The 10,907-nt window shown below is 39.5% G+C and overlaps 1 non-coding gene across 1 annotated transcript; it reads left to right on the forward strand.

The window, feature by feature from the left end:
- Positions 1–10,337: 10,337 nt before the first annotated feature.
- Positions 10,338–10,440, forward strand: LOC122817318. Its single transcript, XR_006367200.1, has one exon. It is a non-coding gene; the product is annotated as a U6 spliceosomal RNA (small nuclear RNA).
- The last annotated feature ends 467 nt before the right edge of the window (positions 10,441–10,907 follow it).

Genomic DNA, 10,907 nt, shown 5'->3' on the forward strand with positions numbered 1-10,907 from the left:
AACAAAACTCCACCCAAAAATTTTACCTATAATTACAAAATTACAGCAAATAAATTGCTAGAACACCTTTAGTTAAACAAGTTCTGGCTTCTTAGGAAAGCTACTTTTTCTTAGACAATATTCAATCTGTCTGCTGGTTTTCAAATTTTTTTATGTTAATAGTCAATGAAAGTTGTGAATCGTTATACAGACTGAAATATTTAAATATCTCAATAGTTGCTCCAGTGACTGCGGAAAGTTAGCAGTTACTCTTAGGAGAGATTTCAGATGGCCTGCCACAGGCTAACAATTCATTCATAGTCTAACAGAGTTGCATCTCATTAAACTGGTAGAAACTTTGTATCAGGTTATGACTCATCTAGTCATAAACAGCAGAAGAATTTGAGTCACTTTTCAGGAGAGATATTATTATCACAGAGAATGGTAGGGTAGGCAAATTCTAGGAAATATATTAACAGCTAAGAATGGTATTAGCTCTTGAACTGAGCATTTTGTGACTCTAGACTGAATAAGTAGGAATACAAACAGTTTTGTCTAAAATTATCTAGCATGTACATTGTTTTTCAGGAAAGCACCCAAAGTCATTAGGCTCAATACCACAGTTCTGTGCACCATGATTAAGGGTATATAATGCACTTGGATCAACAGTTTTATACAGATCAGAAAATGAGCTCCACACAGGACATGGCCCACTTTTCAATGTTTCAACATAAGCAAGAAACAAAAATTGGAAGATATCTTTTTGCATTGCGGAAAATCGTTCAAACAGATGTACAAAAGAATCCCACTGAATGTGGATGTAAAATGAGGGCTTTATGGAGAAGTTTGAGGAACACAGGTGATGCATTCAATTTTACTGAAAATCCATTTCCTTTTGGAACTATGAGGTTGATTTATTTCAGGACATAGCTGTGAAACTGTGCAGTACTTCTAAACACAATTTTCAAAAGGTATGGCAGTGAACTAAGCTGCTGATACGAGAACTGGCCTTTTGCCAGGGCTCAGGATTTTCTGCAGAGTGCTGTGCAAATGATTCTAGCTTATCAAAGTGATATATAATTGTTTATCTAGCCTGTTTTTTGACAGACAATGTTTGGGTACTCACAGTCTATTTGTCATATAGTTTCGCTAGCTTCTTTTTCTTGTGTTGACTCCTGACACACACATTTGTTTGGCATTTTGATGAATAACACTAGATCATTAGTGTTCAAAAAATTACCTTTCTCTGGAAGGTGACATCAAATGTACAATTACATTCTGTGCACTTTTAATCCACCATGTCATCGGAGTGTAATAATACAGCTTAGTACTTTATTTCAATATTTCACTAAAATAAAACCTCAGACCCATCACAACCTTTCTGATTATTTCTGAAATACCTGAGAAATTAATGTGCTGCCAAATCTGGGAATACTCCAACAAACGTGAGCCCTTTTCCATTGCCCAACAAGAATTCCAACACTATTTTGGTTCTTAAATACGGGTGAATGCTGTCTAAAACTACAAGGTACCAAGTGTGCAATGCATAAGTCCTCTTTGTTGATTTCATTATTGTTTCTGGTGCAGCTGAATATTAATTACCTATTTACCTCTAAAAGAGCTTTTGGAGCAGGTCCATGATCTTGGTTTAGAAGTTACAGGTCTCAGGTCTGCCCAAACTGACCATCTTGATGCCTTCTAAAATGGTAGCTTCTGCTGTGAGGTCTGCGTAAGTCCCATTTTATGTTCTCTATTCTTTATCAACAATCTTTATTCAGCCTTATCTCAGTGTGACAACCTGTTTTTATTAATGCATAATAGGGTTTGACATTTTTATAAAACTATTTATTTACAAATTTGGTATCCTTGGATATTTCAACCTACATTGATCCATATTTACTGAACAATATATTGTTTTTGGTGTTATTTGCTGCCTGCTATTATCACTAAAATGAATGTTCTGTACTTACATGTAATGTATGTAATATATATGGGAACTATATTGATGCTTCTGGCTTGGGCCATAACTGAAAAGGGTTATCTTAGAAGTCCACTGACCCATCCAACAAATAAACCAATATATAACTTACTTCCAGATTTTTTCCTCCTCAGGCTTCTCTAGATCCACTTTCCCTAACTCTTGATACCTCAAAAGCGCATGCCTTTGTACTTGTATCAACAGAGGGTGACCCTCCATTTTATTACTAACATATTGCTCACCCTTATAACTGGCTACAAAATGCAGGCTATTAGCCCTAAGAACTCCAAGGTGACTGCCTGTGATAGGCCCCAGTGCTGGCCTTTTCTCTTAGGACATCAGATGTAGTGTCATACTGCTGCCATCTTATGGAGGCTGCACGAAGTGTACAGGACATGGCTTGCAGGATTTTAAGTACAAACATAATTTTTGAAAAAGGAGAAGAGACTACGTTGTTTTTTTTATCTTGTTAAGATTGTACTGAATGAATAATCGAATACCTATAACCATGAAGGGCATAAGAAAGCCACTAACTGTATTGCAAACAGGGTACCTCTCATTTGACACCCACATTGCCAAAGTGGTTAGAAAGACTTTCTACCTTGCCCACCTTATCATGAAGGGGTTCACATCCAGATCAAAGGAGGTCATCGTGCCCCTATACTCCTCCCTTATCAGGCCCATGATTGAGTACAATGCCCCATTTGGTATGTACCTCACCCGGCACTTACAACAGCTGGAGAGAGCCCAGAAGTACCTCACCAAGAGGATCAAGGGTTTCCAACATATGTCATATGCTGCCAGGCTAAAGAAACTCCAGCTCTATTCAGTAGCATACCACCTGCTCAGAGGTGATCTGTGCCTGACATACAAGGCCATGTCCAACCAGGAATTGATGGACATGCTCCACCTCAAAAAATCAAAATCCATAAGAACCACGAGAGCCAAAGATTTAAACCTCAGTGCAAACATGAATAGAACATGCTGGAGGGCCAGATTCATAACTCAGAGGCTTCCCATACTCTGGAACAAAATCCCAGTCCATGTTAGGCAGAGCCCCTCACTGACTCTCTTCAAGAGAAATCGTGACAAGTGGATGGGCGATCGTAGGTTTACCCCGGGGGTCACCCCTGTATCACTACTTAACAGAGGCACAGTAAACTAATTTTAATAAGTAAGGGGGTCTTCAATGTGTCACTACTAGACAAAGGCACAGTATTCTAAATTTATTCTATACATCTTAGTACCACTACATGGGGTGCAAAAGCCACATCTCTAGAGCTAGGCTTGCAAATGCCTCAGGGCAGATAGCCTAGTACTAAACTATGAAACTATGAAACTATGGATCAGAAATAGAATGGGACATATAAAGGCTGATAGTGAAAGCAGTCATCTTCCTATCAAGTCAATCTAAGCTTCAAGTGTATCCTTAGAGCATGGACACCACAGAAATGCTTGTGAGAGAAAATTAACTGATTTCACAGTGGTTGTTATTCCAATGGTTTCCTCCTCAAACAAGCCTTCACTGGGACAATTTCTAGGCATTGTTACTAGTCTGCAGTTATTCAGTCTGACTCCCACTACAGCTCCATGTGTCCTCGTGGCCTGACTACTTATGCTATATATGAATTTATGTCATTATTTGTATATTCAGACATATACACAAGGAAGTACAGTCACAGAACTTGAGTTTATCTTTGCTTTAAAAAGGTATATATTTGTGACTAATTTTACTGACATTTAATGAGCAAAGACACAGTAGGTATATTCCATACACAGAAGAAAAGGAACTGCTTGCCACTGATATCTTGATTAAAAAGGCCCTGCTGGATGGGCTTGATAGGGAATGATATGGAATTTTTCTGTGTGTGTGTGTGTGTGTGTGTGTGTGTGTGTGTGTGTGTGTGTGTGTGTGTGTGTGTGTGTGTGCGTGTGTGTGTGTGTGTGTGTGTGTGTGTGTGTGTGTGTGTGTGTGTGTGTGTGTGTGTTCGTGTGTGTGTATATGTGTGTGTGTGCATGCATGCATGTGTGTGTGTGCATGTGTGTGTGCGCGTGTGTGCGTGTGTTCGTGTGTGTGTATATGTGTGTGTGTGCATGCATGCATGTGTGTGTGTGTGCATGCGTGTGTGCGCGCGTGTGTGTGCGTGTGTGTGCGTGTGTGTGCGTGCATGCGCGCGCACATGTGTGTGTGTGTGTGTGTGTGTGTGTGTGTGTGTGTGTGTGTGTGTGTGTACACACACGTGTGTATGGAATATACCTACTGTGTCTTTGCTCATTAAATGTCAGTAACACTGTTTTTTGAGAGTAGTTCTTCTCCCTGGCCACCTTTTGTAAACTGAGTCTGCAGTAACCTGATTAATAAAATGTTTGCTTGCTAGGATGGATATAGGGATGTACTGTACTCCAGCTTAAGCAATAATTTGATATCTTACTATACCATGTTATTTTGTATCATATGTGTATGATATCAGTGATATATCAGCCACGAACAGACAAAGAAGTCCAAAATAACTGAGTTATGAGGTTAGGCAGTTCGAACATGGATCATGGCTTTACTTGTACAACTTATGTGTTGGTATCACAAATGCTACAATGAGTAAGAAATGGGTATGTACTTGTGAAAAGATGATGACTACACAAAAAATTGACAAACGTTTCACACATTTTGTGAAATGTGGCATACAAATTCATTTTTGAGGGGGCAACATTTTTCCAGCTTAAGGGCAACTAAGCGTTCTTCTGCCAAATATATATTAGATCTGGCTGCTGGGAAACAGCAAGTGTATTTATTCCCTTTGTCACCACACAGTGATTTTTTTTTTCTGAAAGGCTTAACATAAACTGACATGTATCCAAATATTCACTTATGGTGATTGCCTTTGCTCTATTGTATATATCCTAACTGCAAAATTAAAGCTGGAACACAAATATGAAAACTGTCATCTTTCTTAACAAATAATAGCATTACTATAGTACTTTGACAATAAAACTGTTGTACATCTTAACACATGATAATATTTGTGACATCCCCACTCTGGGACAGTAATCAAGTAACCTGAATCCTCACCACTAGCACTGGTGATGGACGTTCACTTGGAACAAAAATGGATACACCCAGTATTTCCAGATGCAGATCTCTGCATCAGGCACAATTTCCCTTAAGAGCACACAGGGAACACACTCACTCCAAGTTTTGAGTTTCCCTCTCTGTCCAGATTCCCAATAAGTCTCCCCACTGGCCAGCTGTAGGGTTGAGTCCTCAGCCATGTGTCCAAGCCAAGTCTTCTAGCATCATCTCTGTGAAACCAGTGCTTTGTGTCCCTGCTGCAAGTAGTTGACACATACACATTTTGAGATTTGATTTTCAAACACACACACACACACACACACACACACACACACACACACACACACACACACACACACACACACAAACATGCATATACACACACACACACACACACACACACACACACACACACACACACACACACACACACACACACACACACACACACACACACAAACACACACCTGGGAAAGACTGGCACAGATTTAGTAGCTATGCCCCCTTCTGCCCAGACTATAAGGTAGTTACATTGTCACCAGACACCCCAAAGCCAGCTACTCTAAGGCTCTTACAAGGGTACCCAATTATACCGAGTGAAATTAATATAAATACAAATGATAGTGTTTGGCCAATGCAGTAAGGCTTCCAGGAATGGCCACAGTGTCAGCAAACATATGTAAGTACTCTCAGAGATTAAAATATTTTCTAAAAGACCAGCCACAAGGAAAAGTTTAAATATATTTAACAATAAATAAGAAAAGAACATGAAAATTCTAAATATCTATTTACAATAAAAAACAGAGTTTGAATCACAAGATATATTAAACTCACACAGATGAATAGATTCACACAGATACAGAAAAACAGTACTTAACTAATCTCACTATATTTTCTTGACTGATCTAAAGAATTACTATTTCCTGGTTGGCTTACTAGAGCAAGGCAAGATGATGTAGGTGAGAGATCCTTCTTTCTCAAGTTACAAAAACAGAGTGCTCTGAGACTTCAGTCTCACCTAGCATTAAATATTATTTTTAGTGATGGATTACAGAATGACATCACATATATCTGGTCATCTGACTTCCCATGCTTCCCCCTCGGGTAGAAGCTGTCAGGATTTAGCACATATGTGTTCATAGGTTCATAGGTTCATACGTGTTTACTAGGCTAACGACCACAAGGGCCTTTTAAGCCTAACCATGCATCCCAAATCTCTGACAAGTTCTGATACCCTTAATAAATGTAAGCATGGGGCTGGGAGATGAACCATTTACAGGTTACCAGTGTCCTTAGAGACATAGTTTTTAAACCAGGGATGAATTTCTCATTTCCCATTCAATTGTCCAAGTTGCACAGGGAGGAACTATGCTTCACGTGGATGGGGAGCCTGTTCCATAGATGAGGTAGTCTCCGGGATATATACCTATCTCTCCAGCAGGTCCTATTTATATCTCAGACAAGGATTAAGTCTTTAGAATGGGTAATTCTGGTTCTGTTTGTTTTGTGGATATGCAGGAGGTCCATCAGAATGGGGTCTGATAATGCTCTGTATGCCAGGCAAAGATCTCCCCTCAAAAGCTTGTAGGAGACAGAATACAGGGATAGGGCCTTGAGGCAGTCTGCATAGGACATATTACTTATACCCTGTATTCTTTTAGTGAGGGACCTCTGTGATCATTCCAGTTGTTGGATATGCCTGGTTATATACATACCAAAGGGGACATTGTACTCAGTGATAGGTCTGATGAATGCCAAATACAGTGGAACAATGACTTCCTTGGACTTAGATGCCATATGTATGTTTATAAGTTGAGCAACATATTATGATTTCCTCACTACTGTAGATATATGATGATCAAGGGCTAGAGACTGTCCCTAAGTCCCTGGCTACTTGGTCAACTCTAAGGGATGTGTTGTCAACATGATAGTTACTAGGGATGGATGACTTCCGAAAGGATACTGTTATGCACATTATGCAGTGTGTGTATCAATAATACACACACACAAACACACACACACACACACACACACACACACACACACACACACACACACACACACACACACACACACACACACACACACAGCCTTGCTAAGATCTGCTGCAGCTCCTGGAAGTCATAAAACAATTTCAAACCTCCACCCTTCCAGAGGGTAGCGTCTTAGTAGCTAGGAAGCTTCTTAGTGCAGACCTTTTGTCTCTGCCTGCATTGAGAACTGTAAGATACAATCCTTATGGCCCAAGTCAAGTAATTTAATTTCAAACTATTTTCAAAGTTTTAGATTAACCTCTTCTCTCCCAGTATCCTCTGTTAAAAGATATACATTTAAAGAGTTACAGTAATACATGTATATTTCTTTTTCTGTCCACCAGGGCACACTGTTGGAACATTTAACACAAGCAGCTGTAGAAATTCATTTTTCAACACAAGCATCTGTACAAATCAAGTTGCTATACAAATGGCATGTAATTCTTTACAAAATTCCATCTAGCTGTGCTGGCATATCTTACACATCCACTGCCCTACTTCTCCTGGCTTAGCTAGCAATATCTCACATTGTTACATCATTAATACAGTATTTTAACAGTGTTAGAAGGTTCATGAAAAAAGGTTACATTTTGGAGGGAATATGCATATGCGAAGTAAAAGTGCCATATTTACCTTAGCAATTGAAATAACTATCTAAAGTGGTAGAATTTGCATGTATTAACTTTCTACCTATTCCACAAACCTGAATTTTCTATCTATATCCTTGGTTTAAAGAATCCTGAGTTTGAAATGATGGAAACCAAATGATGTTTTATTACACTGCAAGTGGTTTAGGAGGTGGGAGATTCATTCTACCTGACACAAAGGTCAGAAGGTTGGGGGTTATTTTCCCATAGCATATACAGTACAATAAGGGGGTATAGTCGTGAGGTGGCATCCACCTGGGGCACAGTTATCTGAGTTGTTGCTGTTGTTGTTCAGGTAGCTATAAGGGATCCCACAGCACTTCGCAGATGACTGCAAACTGGGCGCCATAATCGACTCTCCAGCCGACACAAGCATCCTCCAAAAGGGCTTCATAGAAACAGACAACTGGTGCCAGAGCCATGGCCTCAAGCTAAATGCCAAAAAGTGTATAGTCATCCCCTTTGGTAAAAACAAAGTGCCCACAAATTACCACATAGGTGGTAATCCACTAACTACAGAAGAGGTAATTAGGGACCTGGGGACCCAAGTTGATAGCAATCTCTCATTTGACAACCACGTGGCCAAAGTGGTTAGAAAAACATTTTATATAGCCCACCTAATCATGAAGGGATTCACATCTAGATCAGGGGAGGTCATCGTGCCTCTTTACTCATCCCTCATCAGGCCCATAATTGAGTACAATGCCCCTTTTGGGATGTACCTTACCAGACACCTGCAGCAACTGGAAAGACCCCAAAAGTACCTCACCAAGAGGATTAAAGGGCTCAAACAGATGCCATATGCTGCCCGGTTAAAGAAACTCCAGCTCTACTCAGTGGCATACCGCCTGTTCAGAGGCGATCTGTGCCTGACGTATAAAGCCATGTCCAACCCGAATTAATGGACATGCTGCACCTCAGAAAATCCAAATCCCATCGAGCTACACGCTCGAGAGACTTGAACCTCAGCACTGAAATAAATAGGACATGCTGGAGGGACAGATTCATAACCCAGAGGCTCCCTTCACTCTGGAATAAAATCCCAGTCCAGGTTAGGCAGAGTCCCTCATTGACTCTCTTCAAGAGGAATCTTGATGAGTGGATGGGAGATCGTAGGTTTACCCCGGGTATCACTTCTGTGTCACTGTTAGACAGAGGCACAGTATACTAACCTCGAAAAAGGGCATAGCAAAATAAAGTTAAAATGGGTGGCGAAAGCCAAACACATTCTGGTTAGGCTTATAATTGCCCTAGGGCAGATAGCCTAGTATGAACCTATGAACCTATGAACCTATGAACTTGTATAAAATGAGTAGGGGTAGCTTAAATTGCATTTCATTATATCAAGCTAACACATAGATACAGTATTAAAAAGTGATTGTTGACATCACATCTTGTATATACATATTTACAAATTTTCTTTTCCTTTACACATACATATTAGCTCCCTGGTGCTCTGGCCAAATTACGTCTAATCAGTATCAATACCTCATTTTAGGCCTCTCCTGAAAATATGAAAATAAGCCATCAGTTGCAGGATTTGCCTGGTCAGCAAATATCCCATTCTGTACTTCATTAGCTAATTTCCAAGTTCCCCTCCTTCCATGACCCCAGCCACCCACAAGAATAAAAAAAAAAAACGTATTTTTCATCCACACAAAGTTTTCTTCTTGTCCTTTCACTTGTGATAAGTACTGCTCCTGCTTTTTTTCTGACCTTCTAATTCACGGAATATATTTCAAGGCTTGCATCAAATTAACATATTCCAAACTGTAATATATTTCCTGTGGTAATATATAACACCGGTATGCAGTAAGCGTTTCATTTCCTGGATCACAATAACCTCTCAAAGTTGCTCCCTCACTCTTCAAAAATAATTACGTGATTGAAGTAATATTAGGCACCTATGCTGAATTATTTAAATCAGAAATACCTAGACATGAGTTATTAATGTAGTCCTCCTTCTCAAGGAATAAAGTTAATAGAAACAAGTCTTTTCTACATTTCTGAAAATCTGGTATTTAATATGCACACATGCAAGCTCTGCTCTGTGTTACAAAATGTTGAATGAAATTGCCGTGTAATCTGACTCAAACTTGTTATTTTTCCACTGGTTAACTGCAGTGCCAGCTGTAGTGTTTTTTTTTAATGCAGTAGTCTATAAATGCATGTCATAAAAACTAAACAGCACACAAACACACACACACACACACACACACACACACACACACACACACACACACACACACACACACACACACACACACACACACATACACACACACACACACACACACACACACTAAAGATACTGGGTACTTTTTTGGCTAGGCTTATATAGGCTCTAGGGCCAATAGCCTAGTACCTGCCTATGAACCTATGTACATTAAAGAAAACAGCAGAATACAACAGTACAAACATTAATTAGCACCAGCTGGTGAAAGATGCAGCAGTTGCTGGGTTGTTTTACAGAATAAGAAAAGGTATTAGCTGTGTTTAGTTATCCAAGAAATATTGTTCTTATTTGTTTTAAATTCTATCCAGCCTGAAAGTTGCATCTTTATAGACAACACATATTTACAGCTTATAAAGCAGATTTGACAGTTGTGTATTTGTTAAATTGCTTCTTTCCACTGTTCTGGCAGCACATATGCTAAAACTGGAACAATAAATAGAAGATTTATATGGTTCCTGCTTAAGGATGACATACAAATTTGTGAAGCGTTCCATATGTGTTAAGCAGAGTTCATCCCTGCACTTGAAACCTGGATGTGGATGGGAAACTGTAAATATACCCCTAGTCTGGTACCTATGTCTCTATTAGAGATTGGGAGCTTATAAATGCTTGGTCACTCATACCCAAGTATACACACCACCAAAAAGTACTTGAGAATCGATACTTATCAAATTTTACTTGGAAACATGGCTAGGATTAAAAAGGCCTCCTGGGTTGATAGGCTGGTCTTCTACTACGATACTATGATATCGTAGATGTCAGTAATTATGCCACAGGAATCTGTCAGCAGCACATACACTTTAGTTATTCATCATTGTGCAGATCTGCTCACGTTTACATGGTACAACACTATAACTGACACTAAATTACAAAGTTCACCACTTTAATGTAACTATCTAGTCTAACAATTGCTTTCCCTAAATTATAAAGACCTTTTGCCTTTGTGCTCCACTCTTTGCCCTACTGA

The sequence above is a fragment of the Protopterus annectens genome, chromosome 1.part1 (genome assembly GCF_019279795.1).
Source record: "Protopterus annectens isolate FY-2018-M chromosome 1.part1, PAN1.0, whole genome shotgun sequence".
NCBI classification, from domain to species: domain Eukaryota; kingdom Metazoa; phylum Chordata; order Ceratodontiformes; family Protopteridae; genus Protopterus; species Protopterus annectens.